At 39.9% G+C, this 23,188-nt stretch overlaps 1 protein-coding gene across 11 annotated transcripts in view; it reads left to right on the top strand.

The window, feature by feature from the left end:
• The window catches only part of TENM4 (teneurin transmembrane protein 4), a 759,599-nt gene that overhangs the window by 217,255 nt on the left and 519,156 nt on the right, over positions 1–23,188 (top strand). For 10 of the 11 annotated variants that reach the window (XM_061458042.1, XM_061458041.1, XM_061458044.1 and 7 more), the window contains one exon: positions 21,804–21,944. The exons of the other annotated variant lie outside the window; for it this stretch is intronic. The gene's annotated coding sequence lies outside the window, so the exon portion shown is untranslated. The remainder of the gene's footprint in view (positions 1–21,803; positions 21,945–23,188) is intronic. 11 annotated transcript variants of the gene reach the window in all.

Below are 23,188 nucleotides of genomic sequence, written 5' to 3' on the forward strand. Positions count from 1 at the left end.
CCAGAAAGATGCCTCATATCCCACCATGCCCAGGGAATCAGTGGGTGGTTTCAGATATTCTGGCTGAAACCCATTTTTAATGAAACTAAGTACCATAATTCTCATCAGAATTAAATAAGAAGGAGGGCACCTGGCACTTCAGCCAGCACAGAGATATCTATAGTCACAACCACCACTGATGCTTCCCTGGTACTACCTCAATTTTGTCATCAGTCACATAGAAATCTCTTCCCTCCCTCCCTCCCCAGCCAAAATCTCCCTTTCTTTTCCACCCTTTGCTTTTTCTCCATTCCCATTTCACCTTTGCAGATGAGATTGGGGTCTTTGGGAATAAAATCTCATTTGAATTCAGAAACCCAACTTTTAAGAGCAACTCAGTACATCTAGTGAGACAACGTCTGATCTGTCCAAGCTCTAATCGATTTAATAGGGCCAAGGGCATAGGCAGGCAGGACTTTAGGATTTTTCTTCTTATTTCCACAGAGCCCTTCTGGGTATTTCACAAAGCTGCTAAAGTTCACGTTCTAGGACAAGGTAAAATGTCTTTGAGGCATCGAATAGCACACATTTAATGAAGATAGAAAGCCAATCACTTAACATCAGATGAGGAACAGCAATTTCCTTCAGTCTGGCACTTTGTGTATTGAACAAAATTGCATGAGAGCTTTGAGCACTAGGAGAGCTGTCAAGCGGCTGTTTGTCTGGGAGCTGGAGCAGTCCCCTTGGAAACAGCTTAAACCTTTTAAATGAAAGCATTACAAAATGTACATCTGTATGTAATATATTGTCCATAGCCTCAACTGTCAAGAGCCAGGCAACACTATGTTTTTATATATACATATTTTTCCCTGATAGTCATTTTCATGCTTTCACATGTAAACAGAACCTCCTTTAAGATTGCAGACTATGTGGCTACTCAATAAGCACAGCATCATACAAAATGTTTGCCCTTAAAACTCATACAGCTGGGTTATCCAACCTTATAACATTTACCTCTAAATTGATGATTCTCTCTGGGCCTCTCTATTGCAAATACATAGACATTTCTTGTTAGATAAGGCAAAATGGGAAATTTGACAGTCATCCTCTCTACATTATATAGAGAATTAATGTTTTTTGGGGAGCCACCTGTTAATAGACATACTTGTTACTGTGTTATCACGTATATATAACACTGATCCAAATTCACAAGTCTTTATTATGCCACCATAAGTAATCTGTGAATGCAAACTCTGGGGAAACATGTTATTTGTGCTATTTTTTAAATCTTATTTTTATAAAGCAATGTATTTACTTTCCTCATTGTATTTTTTTTTCTGTCAACTATGAAAACGGCTAACAAAGAATACAAGGATGGTACATAAAAAATATATCCCTCTGGGACACACTGGATCGCATGGTCTCATACTGACCTAAATGTGAGGTAGCTGTTCTGAAATCAGCTCATTCAACAAGTTTAACTGCTTTAAGTGAGAGGAAAATCAAGCCTATGGTTTTCTAGCTCTCCCTCTTTCTCTCTGAGCTTTCCTCGATCCTCTCCCTGCTCAACTTATACTTCCAGCAGCCACTTTCTTTAATGAAAACTAATGCTGAGCACTGAGTAGATTCCACTTCAGCTTTGACACTAGACGTGGATTTAAAGTATCTGACAGAGCTGCGGACTACAGCTGATTGGGCATTTTGGCAGTTGAAAACTATTGCTTTTCTTCCTTTTTCTTGCCTTTGGCATCTCACTTTTTTCCTCTCATTAATCCTATCTATTGCTTTTAGTCTCCACAACGTGCTTTTTCCTTGAGTTCTGTCAGGAGCTTCCCCTGGAAGTATTCACTAACAGACATTCTTGGTCTTCAGCACTAAGACTCTCAGCCTGCCCTGCTCAGAATTCAGCCCATCAAGTAGGTATTTGACCAAAAGTATCATAAATCTGTGCAACAAGATCACAAGATCAACATCAACTGGTACTTCATCCCAAGTTCCTTCTAGATGGCTTATGTGCAAGGTCTGCAGGGGTTGATCCACCCAGAAACATGGCATTGACTATCACCTTTGTATGAGAAAACTGGTAGCTGATCAAACATCTTGGTAGAATATCCAGTGGAGATCTCATCTTCTGTTACAAGCACAAGGACGTATTTTCTATTGATTTCTATTAACCTTGATGTGAAATAGTAAAGGAAAATAAAAAAGGAAATCCCATTCTCTCTCCCCCAGAATAACTGTAGAAAGTTTATGGGGTGGTTACACAGTTGTGATCCTCATCATGAAACTTTGATTGCTTATTGGCACTGAAAATCCAACCTTTTTCTTGTTCTCCAACAGACCTTCCCTATTGTTTTTGTATGATCAGAGGGAAAATGATGCTGAATTTGGGAGAATATACAAAGAGAATTGGTCCAGTTATCACGGAAAAACAGAAGAGCTGCATTGCTATCTTCTGAGTGGTTTCATGTTGATATATGGGATTGTGGTTGCTATTTCGAAGATATTATATCATGACAGTGATCCATTGGGATCAAAATAAATCCACATTTATTTAAAATAAATCAAAATAAACAAGTATAAACCAGGTCTATTGTAAGCAACTGTGGGAGAAAATAGGAGTTATATGACAACTGGGTAGATTTTAGAAGTTGAAAATTGGGAAAGCCTCCAACCCATGATTGAAACGACAGCTACTGCATGGAGCAGGAGTTTATAGATCAGCAGAACAAGCTATCAGTTTTCAATGGAATATTAGAAGCAGTTTAATGAGATTAACCACCTGGGAAGTGTGGTGGACCAAGTTCAGAGGGGCACTTGGAAGAGAGTCCTGGCTCCAAGCCGCAGCTGGAAAGGAAGGTTGCTTGCTGGGTAGAAAGGAATCACATCTTTTTTTCATTCCCTCTATCCTTCAATTCTTCCTCCAGCCTTTAATCTTCAGTTACTCTCCCAGCAAGTAATCTGAGCACTTGATCTAGTCTCTCCCAGGGAGATATCCCACCCTCCTGCCTTCCAGAGGCTACTGAATAGAATTCAGGCTGATGGCTCTTGTGGCATCCTAGCTATCTTCTCCTGTGGAAAAAAAGGAGAACATCCAATACCACCAGGAATAAGAAGAAAACCTGTGGTAAAATACAAGGGTTACAGAATGAACTGCTTCTTGCTGACTTTAGTCACATAAAGATCAGGTTTCTAGCTGGTTGTGGCTGTTTTAAATAAACAACATCATGGTGAAACATCTCTTGAAAGGTATTAATCACAACATCTTTCTCTGACTGAAGAGGTCCCAATTTATTAGAGTCTGGGAAAATATTTGGTGACTTAACTCTCAGTATGCTTGCCTACCTGTTTTTCTAGAAGTCTATGTTGGTCACTTGTCTTGATGAGTTACTGGACCAACCTATTACAACCATTCCTAGGGGAATCACTTGGGTTTCCTGTATTACTAATAGAAAGAAGATAATTTTCTGGGGGTGATTTTTCAATGCTTGTTTATAGAAAGCTCTACTTTTCGGGTCTTACATTTTGGGTTGGAAAGGACCTTAAATCTCATTTAGTTCCAAACCCCTGCCATAGGCAGGGGCACCTTCTACTAAACCAGGTTGCTCCGAGCCCCGTCCAGCCTGGCCTTGGACCCTGCCAGGGATGCAGCAGCCACAGATTCTCTGTGCCTAGTTGCTGGACCAGGTTGCTTCAAGCAGCATCCAACATATTCCAGTGCCTCACCACCCTCAAGTGAAGAATTTCTTACTTATATTTAATCTAAATGTTCCCTTTGCTGACATGGCCCTCCTCTGGACTTGTTTTAACAGGTTCATGTCCTGTAAAAAAGATATAGTACAGGATGAAGAGCATGAGCATTGCTATAAAATGCACCAGTTGTTTATTATTTGTACTGCAGCTAATAACAATGACATTGTATTGCAGCAATGACAAGACCAAGTTGGAGTTAAACTTCACTTTGAGAGACTTAAGATTGCAAGAGTCTTAAGAGAAACTGAAGTTGCTGAGGTAAGCCAACCAAGATTGGTATCAGCAAACTTGCAGGAAGTCAGTGGCAGAGCTGGGAATATCTCTTCTGACTCCCAGTACACTGCTTATGCAGGGTAGCATTGTGCTTCGAGTCAACCAAGACTGTGATTTATTTTCTTTGCAGAAATATTTATTATTAAGCAGCTGTTTTCAGCCCACCTCATCTATTTGAAAGAATCTGAAGGAAGGAAAGATCTAGTTCTTCCCTGGGAAATGTTTTACAGTTTTCTGGATATGCCTAGATTAACTGCCTCTACTTCTTCATTTTCTAATTTCACTCCACTGCATTTAATTCTCCACCTTCAGCAGCCCCAAATAATTCCTACATGAACTACTGTGCAGTAATCTAATAAGACACTAAAGTGTGCCTGACATCCTAACCAAGATAGTAAATATTTAATAGAATGCACTCTATGAGGAGCAAAGTAAAATTAAATGAAAAGTCAGATAAAATGATCTTAAATGCAATAAATACCAGTTACTACTCAGTGCTGAGAAGTTGCATGTGTATTTGTTTCCTCTCACTTAGCAGTATTGGCAGCCTGCTTTTTTGTGGTTTTGAAATGGCAACAGACACCCACTTGCAAGTCTGCTTCATCATGTCTGTTAAAATAATTACTGATATTATTGGCTTTATTGCTTGGCATCCCAATTTATTTCAGTTTTTGTCAGTTAGCTGCAGGAGGTCCAAAAATCTGTGTTGCTGGGTTAATTATTTCTTCTTTTTCTTTTATTTCCTTTCTGGTTTGCTTGAAAAAAAAGCCATGGAAAAATGGCAATAAATATTGAAAAATGACTCATTTTTTATCAATTATATTTGGAAAACAGAATGCAGGTTTAAGCCAATTCTATTTTTAACCTGTGAGGTGGGAACATTCAAACACAACCCAAAACTACCCTTATGCTTTCATTCCTGCTTTGAATTGGATAGAATATTCTTTCTTTATTGTCTCATAGTGCTATGTTCTCCTCTATGCTGCGCTTCATCCAGAATCACCTATGATTTGACACCTTCTTTTGGGAAAACAAAGGATTTTTGTCAACTCGTCAGCTAAAAGCTGAGAAACCAGTACTTGGAAGAGGAATTTTCTTATTAATATATGAAGAAGCAATACTAGTTAAGATCCATATTAATCTAAATTAAAGGCTGCACAATCATGGCTCTAAAGCTTCCTAGGACCACCCGTGATAACCGCAGGCATCTAGTCTTTAGTATTCAAGATTTTTCTCTAATCTTGACTACTCAGGATGAACTCTATTTAGATTTTGTACCTGAGAGAAAAATATTGTCTAAATACACATATTTATTAACCAAAATCTATAAATAATGAGCATATTTTGCTGTCCAGTAAAAGAATGCAAGCACATCCATTGGTTTAATTATTGTAATATTAAAAGCACTGATCTCCATGTATTATCCTTTCTTCTGAAACACTTTTCTTCTTATATCAGAAATATGATCCGAGTTTCTTCTGTGGGATGATATCTCACATATCACACTGATGTTACTAGATGTTTCACTTGCACAAGGCCATGTCACCCCGCAACAGATCCAAACAGTGTCTTAGTCCTGGGGGACATCCCAGCCTTCCTTCTGGTCTCCCATGATGTTCACTCCTTGAGAAAAAGCCAAAGTCTGGAAACACTTGTCCCTTTATTAAGCTCTCCTAAGGCTGACTGAGTGCCTGCACCACCCAAAGTGCACCACCAATGGACAGGTTCTGGGATTTGCTTTCACGCGGAAAATGTTAAACTATTACAGTAGTTTCCTACAGAGTGGTCACTTCCAGTAATAAAATCATTGTTTCTAAGGTACTATCAGTAATTCTACTGTTAATTAATTCAACGAGATGTTCTGACCTGCATCCGGATGCCTTTGTCTGCCATTAATATTGCTTCGCAATTGCAATTAAACACACAACACAAAAACAGCTGCTTTCATTTGGTTCTATACCTTTCATTTCGAAGGTCAGTCTAGTGCAGGCTCATACACTCTGCATTAGGGGCTTCTTTTTAAGCAGGGCAGGTTATCTCACAGTCAAACATGATTCTTCCATCCTTTCTGTTGATTTAAAGGGATAATTTCTCCCTGATTATCCCTGGGTAAATACTTCCTCTTGAAATTATAGATATTCAACCCCCTGCACTGCAGACTAGTTTATAAAGGTGTAATTACTTGGAGCATAATTAACAGTTGCTTTGAGGAGGCATGCACAGGAAGAGACTCTTGTTTGCATCCATGTTGGAACTGCAGGGACAGCTATGCAATAAAGAGTATCGCTGAAATCAATAGAAACACAGTGTAAGAGGAGGGAACAAACCTGTTGAATAAGGTGTTGTTTCTGCATAGTCATTGCTCATTTTAACACCATATATCACGTTATTTATTACTATCACCACAATTTGTACAAAAAAGCATTTTAGATGTTAAAAATACGTGCAGCTTACCAAGCAAACGTAAATGTTTGAGGCTAGTGAGAAAACAGGATCCCACTGGCTTGTGGGGGTACTTAATACATTGGATTTGATTCCTTCTAAAAAGTATGGGTGGAAAATGGCAATGGAAAACAGACGAGCCATGCCTAGAACCAGAATAAAGAGTTCAATATGCCATTCCAATGAATTCCCTGGAGGATTAGGTAGAGGGTTGTAATTAAGGTTTCTGATCTTTATGGAATGTTCCATGTTGTTAAATAAACAATAAAACTCATAGTTATTCCTATAATAAAACTTAAAGAGATTTCTCTTGTTGAAATAAACTTAATGTACAGTATCGTATGGTGGGCAAGTATCTTCATATTTGGCAGGTTTAACGGGGTTCAGGGATCCTGTCATGGCAGTGCTCTAGAAGCCTGGTTGTCATTTCAGATTTCACCTTCAACTCTGAAGTTTGAAATAGATTGATGAAGTTGAAAATTTGTGGACCTGTTGACTGATGCAGTTATAGTTGTTGTAACCTATCTGAACTATTCTTAATGAAGTAAGGCAAGAAACACTTGGAAACCAATGTTTATACCCTAGAGAGAAATACATCCCACATAATAGAGTTTTTAAAGGCAGTAAATATATGAGGGTTGGTTTATTTATTTGTGTTGCTTCTATTTTTCTTTTTCATTACCAGTGTTCACTGAAATCATGCATAGTTTTATGTGTTTGCAATGCCACTGAGATGGATACAATTTGATAATGAATAGTAGAATAGTGGAATACTTTAGATTCAATTACAAAGGATGAAAGACATCAGCAGGCATCTGTTGCAGGGCTTGAAATGAAAGAAAATATAAATTCCTTAGACCACTTATTCAAAAGCTGAATATAGGATAGGGTATTCATATAGTACTTAAACTGCATAGACATCTGCTGGGTAAAACCCACTGTTAAACATGGATTATCAAAACCACTCCGAACTTACACAGAGGAAAAGCTTTATGATGTGGAAAAAAAGAGAAAAGAATCTAAAGAAGCTTTTATGCTTTTACATTTTAGTAGTTAGAGAAAAATGAAAGTGTAAATCCTGAAGCCAGTCAAAGATGTCTGCAATGGTCTGCAGTTGCCTGTAGCTGTTTACATATGCACAGCTAGGTCTATTGGGTTGTCTCCATGGCCACTGAAAAGAAATAAGCACTCTGAGGGTTTAGTTTGTTAAGCACGGTCTTAACGCTTATTTCAGGGGAAGACTAATTGTAACTTGAACGTGTTAGATATAAGGAAGAAGTTCTTTACTGTGAGGGTGGGGAGGCACTGGAACAGGTTGTCCAGAGAAGTTGTGAATGCTCCATCCCTGGCAGTGTTCAATGCCAAGTAGGACGGAGTCTTGGGTGACCTGTTTTAGCATGTGGTATCCCTGCCCATGGCAGAAGGGTTGGAACTAGATGATCTTAAGGTCCTTTCCAAGCCTAACTGTTCTATGAGTCTATGTCCACTTTTTCATTCCATTGATTCTAGGAGAGCTTGCACTGGTTCAGGTGTGGACTGTCAACATGATAGATACCAAAAGTTAGGTAGGACGGTTGCATTTTTCTTTCTGGACATCATCCAAGGATAAGAGAAGAGTTCCAGGGTTGCCTTTTGTCACCTGTACAGTCAATCACATGGATAAAAATATGAGTGTCCTAGCAGTGAACGAGGGTGTAGCACTCAGTAGGATCAAGGCAAGCCATGAAAAGATAAAAAGACTGACCTATGCTGATCAATTGTTACTCAAATCTTAATGAGGGCCTTCCAACTTCTGCCTCAAAATAGTAAGCTATGTTTAATTACTAGGAAATAGTACAAGGAGAATGGGACATGTCAGAAATATGTGCTTGAAGTAACAAAATGATTTTTGACCTAGAAAAATGTAGGCTAATAAATCTGAGAGGGAAATAATCTAAAGCACAGTTATTAAGTCAGACAAAGATACCTGGAAAGCAGAAATGTCGAAGGGACCTTGGGGTTTTAGCAGTCAGCAAATAATATATATGCATGCTGGAAAGCTAGAGGATGACATAAGGGGATGGTTTCATTTCGGTCTGTACGTGCAGAGTCTTCATTCCTTTGTCCACAGGGAGGTGATTTTCCTGCTATACGGCAGAGATGAGATTGCACCTTGAATCTAGTGATGGATGTTGACAAATTGAAGGGAATTCCGAGAACAGCAGCAAAAATCATTAAGGGGCTGAACAACCTGACTTGGTAGGAAAAAGAAAGTCATGCACTCGGAGGATAAAGGGAAAAGATTGCTTCTGTTATCCCAAGGTGACAAAGACAGGCATGATGGGATTATGTCAAACAAAAGGAAATCTGAACTGCAAAGCAGGAAGAAGTTCTTGCTCCAGTATGACTTGAACAGTTTTCTGCAGTATACGGTGGAAGACATTTATATAATTAAAAGGGGATGACAGCATAAAAACTTTAATCTGAGAGTAATTTGTTGTGATATTGTTACAAGTAACTTTTTTATTAAAATTAAATGAAATTCAATAACCTACGTTTTCAGATTGTATGTTTTGTGCACTTGATGCACTATATGGTATCCTGCAAGAGTCACTGCTTTATTGCTAGTTGTATTGAATGTATCATGATGACCTTGCAGTGTTCAAGGCCAGGTTGGATGGGGCTTGGAGCAACCTGGTTTAGTGGAAGGTGTCTCTGCCTGTGGCAGGGGGTTGGAAGTAGATGATCTTAAGGTCCCTTCCAATCCAAATCACTCTATGACTCTAAGATTCAAGGTTGATGAATTGACTGCAGCCTTTTATCTGATAGACTATACATACCCTTTTTTTCAGCAGAATAGGTTAATATGTATCCTGGCACTGAATAGGCTTGTTCACTCCTACCTACACTATTGGAAACCCTGCATCTTTGTTATTTTGTTGATGATGTAGTAGTGATGCAGTGTTCCAGAAAAAGCTTTGAATATGCAAAAGGCTTTGTGAATACCAGATCTTTTAACATATTTCTTGTGGCATCAAGATCAGGGTAGAAAAGGCTGATTTAGACTGCTATCCTATAAGGGTCTGTCAGACCCCAAAGCTCCATAAGTAGCCAGTGAGAAAAGTATTCAAGATTCCCAAGTCAGATATCTAAGGAAGATGGTTTGAACAAGCTCCTCATTATTAACTGAACAAAACAGCATCAATGTAAAAATGGGAAGGAAGCAGTGAGCTGTTTGCGTTGAAAAGAAGGGGTAAGCTCTGTCACTTGCATGGAGCTCAAATGCCTTTCTAATAGGTAATACATTTCTAATCATGTATAGGTATATAGCATATAGTACTTAAAGGCTACATGGATAGAGGTTTCACTTAAAAAATAATTTATCCACATAATAGCAAAAAATTCTAAATCACTGAGTTAGCTTTTAAACCTCTTTTGAGAGAGATGCTTCATCATATATTCCATTGTAGAGAAGAATTTGCAGTGGCAAGGGTATAGATTAGTAAGCCTTTTCCTGCTATAATTTCAATTATCTTGTGATGAGGCTTTTTCACCACATTCCATTCACATTGGACTCCCTTCACAGCTCAAGTGTATGGCCAGGAATACAGGAATCTCATTTCTTCCGCTATTTAGCTATGAAAAATTAATGGCAATTAACTTATAACGAGTTGACAGGAAATAGAACCTTAACGCTATTAGAACCTTAAACTGTGGAAGCTCCATTTGCTTTTTTATCTCATAATCTGTTAATCTGCTTTAATATTTATGGGTAATGATAGTTACATTAATTCTTTGTTATTTTCACTGCCTCCCTCCTTCCCCCTCCTTCCCCTTGTTAACTGAGTCTGTTTCTTAAAGAATAAACAAACTCATTCCTGTAATCATTTCCCAAATGTGTGTTTGACAGAATTGTCAGGTGAATGTCTGCCACACCATAAATTGTAAGTGTGAGCATCTCAGGAATTTCTTCAGCCCTCTATTGTAAGTAGGGCTGGGATCAGATGTGATCTGGATGGGAAGGAGGTCAAGGATGAGTGTCTACTCCATGGCTGCTCTGCAGTCACACAAGCAATACCTAGGGCTCACTGGGCAACACTCTAAAACGCTTGCCAATCCTCTACACCTTGTAGTAAATCTGCTCCATTGCAAAGACATCTCACAGTGAAAGGACTTTAAGTCATTATATCAGTTTTCATGTAGACCTGGCCTACAGTTTCTGGTGTCTCTCACATTAATTAGCTTATAATTTAAGTGAAAATTCTTTACTTCTCCTAAGAGAGGGAGCAAGAGGCTGTGCATAGGATGTGCAAATTGGCTCTGCAGCTAAGCTCACGAGGGTGAATTTAGTGAACCTCTTTCATTAGTTGCAAAGGTCATATCCCATTGACATCAGTGGCATCACACCAGCATCATTCAAAGCACAATTTGTTCCAGTAAAGTTGGACTTGATCTCCTGTTTCTGTTGTTCTGTTTTAAATTGTTTTGTAGTGTGAAGTGAGTGTAAAAGTTTTTCCGGGGTGATTGTCTGTGATTTAAGATCCTTTGTACATTTACTTTCTGGTTCATAAATGACTGTTCAAGGAAGGCAGCAGAAGAAAGGCTCTTTAATTTAATTCATTTGGCCGTGGCTCGATTCCACGCCATGTTAATTTTTAAAGGAAGGTTCTCACATGTTCTGTATGTCTGAAAATATTTAACTTAAAAATATTTCCCTCATTTTACAATTTGCAAGGTTTTTCAATCTACATCTTGGATTGAAATCCAAGAGGATTGAAATCCGGAGGCTCCCTCTGGATACTAGTTAGATTTAGTTAGCTCAGAAGTTACATTTCACACGTAAGACAAACACTTTCAGGTGGAATACAGGAGTAACATGGCTTTTCATAGGTTTGGCCCGGTTTATCTTATTTTAGATGGCTATTTTATCTAATCTTCCATGATTTGTTCTACAATAAGTGAGAGGATAGCTCTTTATCCCACAAAAGGACAGCTTATGATGGTGGTATGAATTCATCTAACAAGAAGGGTGGTTTGGAATGCCAGCACCTTGTATACTTCTATTTAAATGCCATATGGGATTTCCTAACATGAATTGAAGAGCTGATTAATAGATTTTATTTTTTATGAGACAATAATCCATCTGAATTGTCTTTCTTGGTCACTGATGAAGAACTATAAGGCTTTGAAACACACTAAGTAGTCTAAAAAAATCTAGTTCAAAACACTTTGTTGATATCCAGAGCCAGAAAAGCAGTGCTGCCTGTTATATTCAGATACAGACAGATTGGATCCTTGTAGCTGAGCAAGTGCCATGTGGTTCAGCCCCCTGGTTTGAGAGGTAGGCTAGCTTTTCTGTTGTCACTGCTACATTAACCTACAGGAGGTTTTGTTTTGTTGCTGGCCTATTCCCCAGATGACTGTTTTCAAATGGAAGGGGAGGTAAATCTGACAAGAAGGCAATAACTCATAAAGAAAATGACAGCTATAATGAAGTGCTGCAGTGGTGAAAAGATTTGCCCAGCAGAAACATGCAGCCCAGCTCACCTGCTGGAGGCTCATTGACTTCAATGTGTCTCCTCCAGACTTGACTTTGGCCCAAAGCATTTTCTCAAGCATAAGGCCAGTTTTGTTATTTCAGAGCTCTCACTTATTGGTAAAGTTGACCCAAATATTAACAACTGTTATGTGAATCAAATCATAATAACTTATTACCCAAGTGCTGTTGTATCAATGTGCTGCCTGATGAATAGCATTGTGCACGGCAAGAGGCAGTGGCCTTCAAATAGAAACCATCCGTGTGAATTGCTTGCTTGCATGAGCTGATCTCTTGGCAAAGGTACAGAGAAATGAGAAAAGCACCTCTTTAACAAGGACCGAGGACTTAAAAATACTTGCCTTTCTCTGTCAGGTCATTCATTCTAAGGAGAGAAGTAGAGGGCCATAATTCTTCCATGAAACCAAGTAACAACCTTTTAATAAGCATCATTAAGTCTTTAGATTGAAATAAGAGCCTATCTACCCTTTTATCCCATATTATATTGCCCAAATTCCTCTTTGCCATCCTCACCGTGGTTAGATGAAAGCCCCCTGTTTTCATATTGATCACTAAAAGCACTTTCCCCTTGTACCAGTTCACTGCACCACTTCTAAATGCAGTTCATCTGATCTCTCTTACTTTGGCTGCTGCTCATTCAGGGCTACAAAAACTGTAGTTTAAGGCAGGTCTTGGAACTAAATGATCATATTTCTTACCTCATTCCAGGGGATAACATTAGGATCTTTGTTTAGGTGGGCTCCAGATTAAAAGTAAAGCTTGCTTTGCTTTCCCATGCATGCCCACACACGTGCACACCCGTATATATGTACACCCCTCTTTCTCCACAAGGGTTATTTGAAGCCAGAACAGTAGACATCTGTGCGTGTTTATGCCTATTTCTTTTCAGTAACACACTTTCCAAATGCTAGATGTTGAGGAAGTGTAAGTGCACCGAAATGCTACCCCAGATACAACCTAAGCCCTTCAGAGCTGTGGATGGAGTGGTTCTCAGAGTTACTCGTTTCCACTGGCAGAGAAAGTTGCTCTTTGACAAGGAAATTAAGTGATGCGGGCAACAAAGTTATTGGCTTAGGGGTTGTCAAGAATATATTTGTAAACAGGCCTTAGCCTGAGTCGCACTTGAGTCGCTTGTGTGTGGTTGTAGATTTAATTTCCACTTGAAATTTTTTGTGTGCATGGAATTTTACCAGTGTGAGACTCGATTCAGAACTTCCACATCTGTTTTCCCTTCTTCCCTTTTATCCCTGCCAGACCAGCACAAAAAAATCTATATTCTAGCTGGAAGCAAAACCATCCGCAATGATAAGAACCAACCTCACATGCCAGCTAGATTGGAAATTCAGACTAGCATTTTAGGAGACTGTTCCTGGACTAAAGTGAAGCGACAAGCATAGACCCACATAGGAAGCTGGATTCTATGAATACACGTCAGCAGGGTATCTGCTGTGTTTAAAGCAGTCTGCAGGCTGCATACAACAAAAACAAAAAACACCCAGAAAACTTGGGGTTTTAAAACCTTTCAATAGCCCAAATCATAGGATCATAGAATGGTTTGGATTGGAAAGGACCTGAAGATCATCCAATTCCAACCCCCTTTCAATGGGCAGGGACGCCACTCTCTAAAATCTTACCAGTCTTAGGCAGTGCATGTCCCCATCTTGTTTTCATGAATATTCCCTGCTTTAATGTTCCCCAGCTTCATTTTATGACACAGGCAGCACTTTCTCGCCTGTATTTCTTTGTAGGCGAGTGAATTTTGGTATGGTCTGATCCTTAGATTAGGTTGTCACTAAATGAGAATGTGAACTCCTGGCCAGGCTTCATCCTCCCTTCTTTTCCCGCAAGATTTAATTGATTGGTTTCATCATATGCAGCTTAACCTTATGCAAGAACATGAAATGGCATATGGTTTCCATCCCAGAAAGATAATTGACCCCCAGGTGATTTCAGTCAATCGGGAAGAAAAAAGCATATAGTGGGGCTGGTTTTGGAAGGGACCAGAAAAAAGGGAAGGAGGGGAATGACTTCAGCTCTGGTAGCTGTTTTTGAACTTTGAGCCCTGAAATCTCAGGTTTGATGAATGAACTTAGTCTGCTTTATGGGAAGGCTGAAGCAGGTCTCAGGTTCTCCTGCTCATGCCCTGTGGCACCTGTGTGTACAATGCTTCCTATACCAGTAAGCCCAGTTGCATATTCAGCAAAGAGCTCTCTTGTTCTTGCTGCCCTGATCACAGAAGCACCGTCTCTCTCAAACAATGTTTGCATTTAGAGAGATAATATTGTTCCTGGCTTCCCTTGAGTCCTCTAGGGAGAGAAACTCCACGGTACTCCATTGGACCTTCAGTATAAATTGTTTTACTTGGGCTCCTCTTCTCCATTGGCAAGTTATAAACTAGTTTTTTATGTTTGTTCCCTCTACTTTATGCTTTTCTTTCTGTGACGCTGCATTTGTGCAGTACTGGCTGATGTATGATAGGAGAAGAGCTGTTACATTTATACATCAAACCCTATATCTGTAGCCTGCCCTACACAGCCAAAACATATTTGTAGGCTTTACATCTGATAAAGGTCATCTTCTGAAATGCAGAGGCACAGAAGAATCTTCCTGAGTCCAAAGACAGATTAGCTGCAGTGATCTTTGCTACAGTTCATTTCTTTTGTAGAAAGGAGGAGGCTGAACATATTCTGGACAGGTTCAGCATTGCTTTACAAGAACTGTGAATCATGTCAATATTGTGCAGTTGCAGGATGGGATATTTTGAGCAGGAGCAGAGGCATGCACTGGGAAAGTTCACAGGGAAAAGGATTTAAGAAGATAAATGAACAGTGTTGTTTAAAACCTGTATCCTTCTTCCTCTGTCTCCCACCAAATTGAAGAAGGAAAGATGTAGAAAATGACACTTTGCTTTAGCAAGTTCAGATGGGAGACAGAACTCCAAATATGTCACTTGCCTGCTAGAGGTAGGATGACATGAAATATGGAGCTGTCAAGCAGGGAGAAGGACTGATCCAGGTCTGACAAGTCGAACATACTGAGCTCAACAGTCTTGACTCCCTTTTCCATAACCTCATCAGCTAGGGTTATATCTCATACGTTTATGCGGCACTGAAAAATAAATGGCTGCATGTCTCTTATAAGATGACCCCTGGCACCAAAAGCTGTGGGGTGGCAAATGCTGTGGTCCCGAAGAGCCATGCTCAAAGGAGACCTGCTGGGTAGCACATCTCCTTCTCTTTGAGCTACCACTCCATTTGATGTGCATCCTCATTGTCCCGCTTTGTTCTCACAGGCTGTCCTACTTTGAGTCCTGAAAGGGACGGTTTTGGAGAGGTCTGTGCTCTTGCGATCAAAAAGTCATAGAGACAAGGTTACAGATATTGTCCTACACAAGGCAGTTGCCCTTAGATCTCTTTGAAGGAGCATCCACATCCATTTGCTGGATTTATTTCTGGCTTGAAGACTAAGCGCTTTTGAGCTCACTGAGTCCTGGCAAAGGTTTTAAGCACCTGCCTTGCTTCTGGCTGAATGCTGAGCACTGCTACGGTTGGGCTGTTGCACAGAGTCTTTCAGGCTCTGAAATCTTGGATCTGTTGAGATGGTTCTCCTGCAGCTCCATGGGATGCTCCTTTTGTCACCAACCGTCTGCCAGTTCCTTTGGCTGGGCAGGTATAAACCATGCATGCCAGCCTGACATAGTGGCAGCACTGAAAATTCCCCAGGAGTGTGTGTTGTGTGCAAACAAAATGCTTCATTCCAAGCATGGAGGAAATTTTCTAACATTCTGGGGAAAAAATGTCCTCAAGCCCCCTGGGGAGAGAGAAAAAACAGTAATTCTCTTGCTTATATCAGAAGATCAGGTGATAAAGGGAGAGGGGAAATGTCATTTATAGAATTAGGATCGGGAAGGACCTTAAAGCTCATCCAGTTCCAACCCCCTTGCCATGGACAGGGACACCTCACACTAAACCATGTCACCAAAGACTCCATCCAACCTGTCCTTGAACGCTGCCAGGGATGGAGCGTTCACCACTTCTCTGGGCACCCTGTGCCAGCACCTCAGCCCCCTTATGGTAAAGAACTTCTTCCTTAAATCTAACCTAAACTTCCCCTGTTTAAGTTTAAACCCATTACCCTAACCCTATCACTACAGTCCCTAATGAAAAGCCCCTCTCCAGCATCACTGTAGCCCCCTTCAGATACTGGAAGGCTCCTATGAGGTCTCCACACAGCCTTCTCTTCTCCAGGCTGAACAGACCCAACTTTCTCAGCCTATCTTCGTACGGGAGGTGCTCCAGCGCCTGATCATCCTCATGGCCTCCTCTGGACTTATTCCAACAGTTCCATGTCCTTTTTATGTTGAGGACACCAGAACTGCACACAATGCTCCAGGTGGGGTCTCACAAGAGCAGAGTAGAGGGGCTGGATCATCTCCTTCGACCTGCTGGTCACGCTCCTTTTGATGCAGCCCAGGATACGGTTGCTTTCTGGGCTGTGACCACACACTGCCAGCTCACATTGAGTTTCTCATCAACCAGTTTACAATAGGATCAACTCATAATGTCATGGCCATAAATAGTCAGCAAGGAGGGGGGTCAATAACATCAACATCTATATGTATTACTGCAGCCATGGTAGAACTACATGGGTACCAGGCAGAAACTGTGTGTAAGTGCAAAACCTCATTGGCGCTGTCAAAATGGACCTGGCCCAGCTGGTCCTTTCAAGAAATATTGAAGTATTACTTTTGAGCTCCTCCAATGAAATAGGTCTTTCATTGCCAACAGAAGTAGAAGTAGGTGAAAACCACACTTGAACGAAGCATTTAGTTTCCACTGCTTGCAATCTGTGGTTGATTCTCCCCTAAAATTACCAGTGTTTTACTTTCTCCATCATTACGCACAGCTATTGGATTATATCACTGCACCTGGAGTTACCAAGGTGAAAGAAAAGACACACGAAACCATTACTCCAGTGTGCCTGGAATAATACTCAATATTTGCATGGCAGCTGTGCCTGATAGGGTCACATAGTTCCCATTTTGCAGCCAAGTTCACTTACCTGCAGGGAATTCTGCAGGTACAACACCAAGCAAAGGCCACTGGTTCCTTTTTCACATGCCCAGTTGGGGAGTACACAAGAAAATTGGTATCAGAGTCTCTCAAGATGAGATTTCTCTTTCCGTGTTAAAGGCAGATGGCAACAGTGGCCAGTTATGAGTATTTTGGCTTTTGTGTGAGTGCATGGAAGAACAGTGCAGGGACAGAAACCTGGGAATATGTTTGTGTGGCTTTGTCTTCAGGATTCATAACCACAGAATATGACAGAGGCTGGAAGGGACCTTCAAGATCACCTAGTCCAACCCACACTGCTCAAAGTAGGGTCAGCTACAACACCTCAGGGCCGTCTCCAATTGGGTTTTGAGTATTGCCAAGGTTGGAGACTCCACAGCCTCTCTGTGTAGTCTGTTCCAAAGTTCAACCATCATCCCCCAGACCAGAAGCTTTATAAAACTCAAATGATTCCAATTCTCTGCTGTTGAAGGTACAGAAGATGCATATGTGTAGGATAATAACCTTTATTCAATAGACCAAAAAGCTCTCTTTACAAGGCTTGGTAACCTGTTGGTGTCTTAGCGAGTGAAGTATCCATAAATAATTGAGCTTTCTCAGCTGAAGCAGGGCAACCCTTGGCCTCAGTACTATTCATCTTATTTAATAAAGGATGTTCTGGTGGTATATTCAGGATCAAGAAGATTTTTGTTAATCCTGGAGGACGGGACTTGTATCGTGGCCAATTAATGTGCCTGTTCCTACTGATGATAAATGGGTCTGTCGTCTCTTCATCTGGCATTGTGCCTCCAGCCTTACTCAGTCATTTGTGGATATACCCAAGGGTTTCGATCGCTAACATTTTAGCTTTTACAGGTCACCAGGATTCTTCAGGAAGGCTGGTTTGCTAAATAGTAGTTTACAGCAGAAAGCTGGAGGTGAAAGAAAACAATGACCAATAAGACAATCAGCTCTAAAATGGGCTAAAACCTATCTGAGGAAGAATCTCTTTGGTCTTATTTCAACCAAAGTTCAGGGAGAGGAGAAAAGGAATGCACGTCTAAGGAACACTTGTGGATCCAGGCTGGTTTAACCTTCATGGGTTAATCGCTCATTTGAAACTGATGTTTTCAGTGGTTCTGAAATTGCAGGAAGTGGTCTGAGGCCGAGAGGGAATAATGACTCCAGGAGACATAATTTCTAGGGAGGGACTGAGGCCCTGTAGTTCTGCTTTGGAGGAAACACAAGCCACAGAATGAAATTCCCTGCAGTTTCAAGGTTAGCTGAGAAGCTGGTGGCTGGAGGAGAGAAATCTGAGGAGGGAAGGAGAAAATGTGAAACGAGTGCTGTGTGCTTGTGTGCGTGCAATGTTGTGCCACATAGCCAATGCCTTTCATCCTTTAGCCAAGAATCTGAGCTGAAAACCCCTTTTGCAAGGTCTTTCCAAGGCACATAGCAGCTCTCCCAATCAGGGTAGTCCATGTTAACCAGCAATTTCATGTTAATTCAATGTGGAAAAGTTGGAATCTGGGTTTTGAAATGTTTTAATGGCTACCATTCTAGGTTAGATAATGGACAGGCAGAAGTGCGAGGTAGGGAGAGACTGCTTATCTTGACATTGTACCAGATGAGAAGGCAGTGGTGGCCATGCACAGCTTGCACCACTTTTGTTGCTACTTCTGATGGGTTTCTGAGAGTTCTGGACCAGCTTTTCACAAAGACCAAAGAATTCAATTGCAAATCGATCCCACCAAATCGGCAGAGGATCCAGCTTAAATTTAATCACTTAAATTTAATCACCAAATCTCCCTGGAGTCAGTGGAGAAAGGCTCCTCTGGAGGGCAGTTCAGAGCAGGAATTGGACTGGAATATTTCAAGGGCAATATTAACCTTTATGGCTAGTCTCCCTTTGCCAAGAGTCAATGGGATCAATTCATACCTGAGCAGAGAAGACTTACACTGGCTACGAAGCAGTCCCAGTATCAATAAAACTACCACAGTGTGTTCTCTGTATCACAGAACTGCCATATGTCTCCACTTATGGGGATTGGGCATAGGGGCTATAGAGGGAATTGCTTTCTTGGGCAGGTTAATGTAAGATAAAGTGAACAGCTCTGCAGCCCTTAATCTCCCTAAAGCCCATAGTCTCAGCCCTCTGTGCTTTGCTTCGTTATGGAGCCTTTAAACACCTAAGCTAAAGGCAGAGAAAGTCATTTAAAAAGAAAACACAACTTCGGCTCCTTTAGTTGGAGTTTTTGAGAAGAAGCGAAATTCCTTTTGGGTTAAACTGATTAGATTTTTGTAATTTTGTTTAGATAGTATTATAAAGCCCAAGCACTGTGGAGGAGACACACCAAATTAATACCTAACTCTAGAATATTTAATAACTCAAGGTAAATTAAGGTACTTACAACTGTGAGTTTTAAACATCACGGAGTTTTTGTTCTTTTTATTGTTCTTCCAAATATGGATTTTTTTTCCTATTTCAAATCTGGTAACAAAATCTGACAGTTCTGGTCTTATTTTTTATAATAATCTTACTTACAGTAGTCCAGGAAATGCAACTTCGAAAAGAAAACATAAATTAATGCTTGGAGTAGATAGAAAATACTTTAATTTAATACTTTGGGGTTTCATTTGTTGGCTTGTTGTCCTTTTTTTTTTTAACATAATTTTTATTATCAGGAGGTATCCAGAACCAATTTTCTTTATTTTAATTATAGCTGGAATATACTGCTCATTGTAAGCAAAACTGTGATTTAACATGCAGATTTTGGCGCAGGGATTTGAAGCAATCTAGTGGACTAAGACACATACTAAGGCACATATTTCCATTCATTTACTCACAGAAATTTGTCATGGCTCACCAGATACCTTTGAATAATCTCATCTTTTCTTTTTGTTATGATTTTTCTTTTCCTTAGAGAATTCATATTATAAATACGTTAATGGAGCTGTTGGTGGAGAGAAGATACACTGCTTCTGACAGTTCTGTTGCTGCTGTAAATCAGCATAGTGGCACTTAGATCAGTGAAGCTACTATTTACCCCAGCTGAACATCTCCTCCTTCAATTCTAATATTAACTCTGTTAAAAATAGGAGATTTATATTTAAACCTCTGCTTCCTGAAGCGACAGTAGGTGGGCCAACTTGTAACATGATCAACATTTACAGCATTATCTCTACTGGAATCCATTTATGTCAGCTCCTAACAATCAAAACATAATGGCTTTTTGGAATTGCTTTAATTTTTACAAAAAAGCAAGAATATTAATTAAAAGAAAAAAAAAAAGAAAACCAGAAAAACAACCAAGCCCTTATACAACATGTGTGCTTGTGCATAAACAGCATATAGCATGAAAGTGGTGGCATTTTGATATGCCACCCATTCCCTGAAGCGGTACTTGTGGAAAGGGGTGGTGTGCTGGCGTTATAGATGGGGAGTAGCAATACTAAGGGAGGATCTCAAGATCCCTCTTATCACTGCATAACTTGTGATTTAGTGTGTGATTAATTTTATAATAAACTTAATTTGAGATGCCCAAAGCCATTCTTGATGCCCAAACCTATCTAAGAGACTGGCAAAGATGATGCAGGATGTGCAGGAAAACCATGCCTTTCTGGATGGCAGTCAGAATAACTAGGGCATCTCCAGCGGCACTGGGCAGTTTTGTGTGTAGAGGTTTGCTGTGTTGTGTCTCACATCTGCAGTCCCTGTTTTTCAAGGGTATTTTTGAATAACACTGAGGGCCATGCTAATTGTGATCTATCAGAAGCTGTTGGCCTTTGGCAAGATCATATACTGGCTCGTTTTCATTGCTGCACCACACATTGCACCTGTGATCATTGTCATTAAACGGCGTGACATTACCAAATATACCTTCCAGTAAACTTATATAGAGATTTAAGTGCCTACAAAATTGAGGATTGGTGTCAAGTCCCCATTAAATATCCCCCCCCAAATGCTCAGGATATTACCAAATTAAACGTAAAGTGTGTCTGCACAATATGGACCATGGGACTGAGAGTCATTTTTTATGCATATTGAAACAACTGGATTTATCCAGGTGTCTGAAACAGGAGTCTCTCTCCTCTAATTTCTTAAAGAAGACCAATATAAGTCTAGAAAAACTTCAATATTTTAATGGTATCTTAAAATAAGTAAATATGTTTTATAGCCAGCATTATGCATGAAGTCTAGAAAGGAAGAAAACAACTGTTGTTAAAGATTTGTCCCATGAAAAAACATACTTTCTCTTTCTTCATATTTAAGTATGTGTGCATAGTAACTTAGTTCCAATTTAATATTACTCATATCTGGTGTATAGTTACTCCTTATTTAGCCTTTGAGACCATATCTAAACTGTAAAGCCACCCATGGATGGTGGCATGCCCTGTATATCTTTGAGTAGGAGCTAGCCTGGAACATGCCCTAACTCTGTTCTGGTTGCCCAGGTTCCTGGGGATATCAAAGCACGGGAAGGCAGCTTGGGCATGGCTGTCCTGTAGATATGAAGGTAGATAGACATTTCTCCCTATCAATACAGACATGAAGACAGATACCAGTTGCTGCCTGATGAAATGGTAGCCTGGGGAGAACATGCTTCTGATGTAGGTACTTTAGTTAAGTGCTCCCAGACAGGGGGAATGTGGGTCTTTAAACTTATGAAGGATCCTACATGGACAATCCTGACAGCTGCCATGCAAACAACCTCTACAAATCCATGCCAGTCTTTTCTGACACACAAAACCTGGCTCCTTTTCTGTAGTGAGAATGGCTGGACCATTGCAGTGGCGCACTGATTTTTGTGGATGGTGAACACAAAAAGGGGATTGAGAAGAGACCGCCTGAGTTATTGACACATGACTTGAGTGCTTTCTATTCTTAGACAGATGAGGATCTGAAATATGTAAGTACACTATCATTTTTTTTTAAATGTATTTGCAAAAATTAGAGAAAAGTAAAACTTTATCATGGGTGTGGGATTTATGCATTTGTCATTTTCTTTCAATGTGTGTTTATACTTAAGTGGAGCTGATAAATCAAGCTATTCCTCGTGATATTTTAAAGCATCGTTATTTGTCTCTTGATTCCATCCTTGTTTTTTCTTTAAAGAAATGGAAAGAGCACAAACCATGAAATTATATTTACACTGTCATTTTAAATTTATTGTCTAATAAATAGTGATCACTTGGAAAATCCATTCTTTTCTGCATTGTTAACAAGAGATTTAACCAAAGTGATTGAATCAAGACAAGAAATGATCCCAAGTTCCTGAAGCCTGAACAAATGACATTGTCAATGTTAATGTGCTGTTCTGGAAGTTCATTTGAAATATAAGAAATAACCTAAATATAATTTCATGGCAGCTTGTATACCACTTAGCATAATGTACTATTTACTACAGACCCTCCATTCTCTGTTTCACCAGCAACTCCAGCTCACCAAATATCTTACCAATACTCACTTTTTAAGTCTTCCACACTCCCAATGCAAGCAAAGATAACACTTTTTTCCCCCAACAAATATAAACTGTATGTTGACTTCCAAACTGACAACTTTATCTTGACCTACACCAACACTTTTGCTGAATGAGCTTAACCACTCCGATTTTACAACATCATGTGGATCTACTTCTTCTGACTCATCTGATGATGCTGCACAAGATGCCTGTTAGAACTGTAATATGCCCTGTGAGACATTTGTGCTTAACAAATAATAAATAGAACTTGTCAGCCACAGAATCCTCTACCTCAATTTTACGAATGAGTGCACATCCCAAAGTATTTCAAAGGGAGCAAAAGAAAATTAATGGAAATCTGAAATGTTCTTAAAGTGTCACATATACCCAGACTTTAAGTAGCTATAGATAAAGATTTAGAAATACAATTAAATTTATTTCTACAACTTCAAGTCAGGAACTCCGTACTTCAAAATGCAAAACCAAATCAGGAAGAGCTGTAAAGTAATGGCCTGACTTGTGAAGATAAAGCTAAAAGTCCTACGGCATTTCTGGTTTTGAAATCCAGAGCAGGATAATGTCTTTACTTGGATAGGGTTCCAAGTATAACTTTATGTTTCATGGATGTAGTGATTCTCACTTGGTTTTAAACAATAAGCCTATGTTTGTAATCCTCCCTTGGTCCAGGCTAT

Source organism: Pezoporus flaviventris, unplaced genomic scaffold (genome assembly GCF_033815535.1).
Source record: "Pezoporus flaviventris isolate CSIRO_AGI_PZ_B2104156 unplaced genomic scaffold, CSIRO_AGI_Pfla_v1 ptg000025l, whole genome shotgun sequence".
In the NCBI taxonomy this organism is placed as follows: domain Eukaryota; kingdom Metazoa; phylum Chordata; class Aves; order Psittaciformes; family Psittacidae; genus Pezoporus; species Pezoporus flaviventris.